Source organism: Lucilia cuprina, chromosome 6, assembly GCF_022045245.1.
Source record: "Lucilia cuprina isolate Lc7/37 chromosome 6, ASM2204524v1, whole genome shotgun sequence".
Classification (NCBI taxonomy): domain Eukaryota; kingdom Metazoa; phylum Arthropoda; class Insecta; order Diptera; family Calliphoridae; genus Lucilia; species Lucilia cuprina.
Genome location: NC_060954.1, coordinates 51,138,159 through 51,140,595, shown reverse-complemented (window position 1 = coordinate 51,140,595; position 2,437 = coordinate 51,138,159). Strand labels below are relative to the sequence as shown.

Genomic DNA, 2,437 nt, shown 5'->3' with positions numbered 1-2,437 from the left:
TCTATCTATCTATCTATCTATCTATCTATCTATCTATCTATCTATCTATCTATCTATCTATCTATCTATCTATCTATCTATCTATATATCTATCTATCTATCTATCCACCTATCTATGCTTAATATTTGCCCACCACTGTTTTTCCTCAACACTGCATAAAAACTTGTCTTTATAGTTAAAAACAAAAATCTACCACTAACGCAAAACCCCAACTTGAGACTGACTTTATAATTGAAAACCAAAAAAAATCTTTAATATTTCTATTCATTTTAGTTAGAGTATAGTTTTGTTTATTCTATAACATTTTATTTTAATATCAAACAACCTCTGACTGTTGGCTGTTAGTTGGAGTTAACATACTAAATATTCAAAATTGCATATTTTTTTAAAATCAGTACGTATTTAGCACTCAACGAGTACGGTTTACATTTTTATTACTAAATATAGAAAAACAAAACGTAGAAAATTTTAGTATTTAAAAGTGTTTAAACCAGAATCAGAAAAATAAACTTTTATTTTAAAAGAAATAGTGATTTTAAAAACAAGGATTAAAAAATAAATTTTAAATATTACATAATATAAAAAAGAAAAAAAGTATGTTTAAAATTAAAAATATTTTTATGTATATAAAATTAAATGTTTATTTTCATTTTTTCAACAATTTGCGCATAAAAAAAATAAAAAAATATATATATAATAATGCAATTAATTTGAACTAAAACACTTGTGCTACCAAAACAGTTGGTTGATCTTATCTCGGGACAGTGTGGAAAAGATGCTTGACCAGTTTTAAAGTTTTAAACTAATATTTGATATGAATTTTGTAAATAAAATCAATATAAAAAAGAAAAACTAAATATATTCAAGTTTAAATGTCTGCAATGTTTTTTTTTTGCGATATTCATTTTAACCAATAATAAGCTTTAAACCAATAAGGAAAATGCAATAAAGTATATAAAATAGTATTTCCATCAAACACTTACCTGTGCTTCCATTTTAAAATAACAAATCGGGTTTTTACCTGTAAAAATAAAAAAGCCAAATTAAAATGAAAATTTAGAATCCCCATTAGAAAATTTAAAAAATCAGTGTTGTGCAAAAAATTTTTAAAATATTTATTTTTTTCAGAATATCATCATCACTTCAGATTTTCGAGATATCTAGTTCTGAAGTTAGTTAGATCCCCCGTTTTGATAATATTTTTGAAGTTTTAACAGCTAAGACAATATTATCTGTAAAGTCATCTAAATAAAAACTGTCGACTATATAATAGGGGTTTAACTTCTCTCACACCTACTTCCGGGTTATTTAAAGCTTTTAGAGTGGTTTAAGCGATGACAAAACAAATTTTATATACATATATAGGTATCGTCATTCTGTTTTATTCAAAATGGAAAAATACTGAGATTCAGATTTAGCTCTGCTATATATACTTTTGTCTCTGTAGTTATGAGGACAAATTTACGGAATAGTTTCATGGACTAAATAAGATCTTATGTCGATTTACATTTAAAAAACTTTACGTTCTGTGAAGATCGGTTTCAAATTTATTATCATAAATTTCTCTTCTATAATTCGAAATTCTGAGTCTTAGTCTTATGGGTGCAAGTGTACTAACTAAACTTTAAAACTAGTTTGTGTCATTGTCAATATCACCGAAATTATCAGACCTTTAGTTTGGGTTTATTTGGGCTCCATTTATCTTGCTCTAGAGTCTAGACAGATATTGGACATTTTATGATAATTTTAGGATCTATCAAGATTCATATATACATATGTGGCTGTGTACACCTACACACATACAAACAAATGTACATATGTATATGAATTGGTTTCAAGGTGTTATATTGATGCTGCTAGGTATTGTCTTTATAGGTTTCAATAATAAAACTTTTCATTGCATTAATGTAGAAGTTTCATTTGTGTTATGAAACTTATTGTTTAATCTTTAAACAAATACTTAATTCCTAATTAAATCTTAAATTCTAATTGTTAAAAGTTTTTTTTTTAAATAATATTATAATATGAGTAACGTGATTGTAATTAAATATCTAATAAATTATGTTAGTATATAATTCGAAGTAGTAGCCAGTAGATTATTTAATTAGAAATTCTTTTAATTACAAAATAAATTTTATCTAAAAATTATGGATAATTATTTTTATAATTAAAAATAAAAACTGATAAAAATAATAGCTTTAATAAAAAATTTAATTTAAAAAAATGTAAGATGGCATCACAATTTGTATTTGTTATTTGGGCCAACAAAACAATGCGTTATATACAATATTCCAAGTTGTAAGATCTTATCAGGCATGGAAAATTTAGTACTCTTTAGTCTAGTCTATAGTCTAGTCTATAGTCTAGTCTATAGTCTAGTCTATAGTCTAGTCTATAGTCTAGTCTATAGTCTAGTCTATAGTCTAGTCTATAGTC

At 24.7% G+C, this 2,437-nt stretch overlaps 2 protein-coding genes across 3 annotated transcripts in view; one reads left to right on the top strand and one right to left on the bottom strand.

Annotated features, from left to right (window-relative positions):
* The window catches only part of LOC111682136 (FMRFamide neuropeptides), a 43,171-nt gene that overhangs the window by 20,939 nt on the left and 19,795 nt on the right, over nucleotides 1-2,437 (bottom strand). The window contains exon 1 of one of the 2 annotated variants that reach the window (XM_023444043.2): nucleotides 985-1,023. The exons of the other annotated variant lie outside the window; for it this stretch is intronic. The gene's annotated coding sequence lies outside the window, so the exon portion shown is untranslated. Of the gene's footprint in view, nucleotides 1-984; nucleotides 1,024-2,437 lie in introns of those variants that run through there. 2 annotated transcript variants of the gene reach the window in all.
* LOC111682144 (fatty acyl-CoA reductase 1) overlaps nucleotides 536-2,437 on the top strand; it is an 18,375-nt gene continuing 16,473 nt past the window's right edge. The window contains exon 1 of the mRNA XM_046953966.1: nucleotides 536-595. The gene's annotated coding sequence lies outside the window, so the exon portion shown is untranslated. The remainder of the gene's footprint in view (nucleotides 596-2,437) is intronic.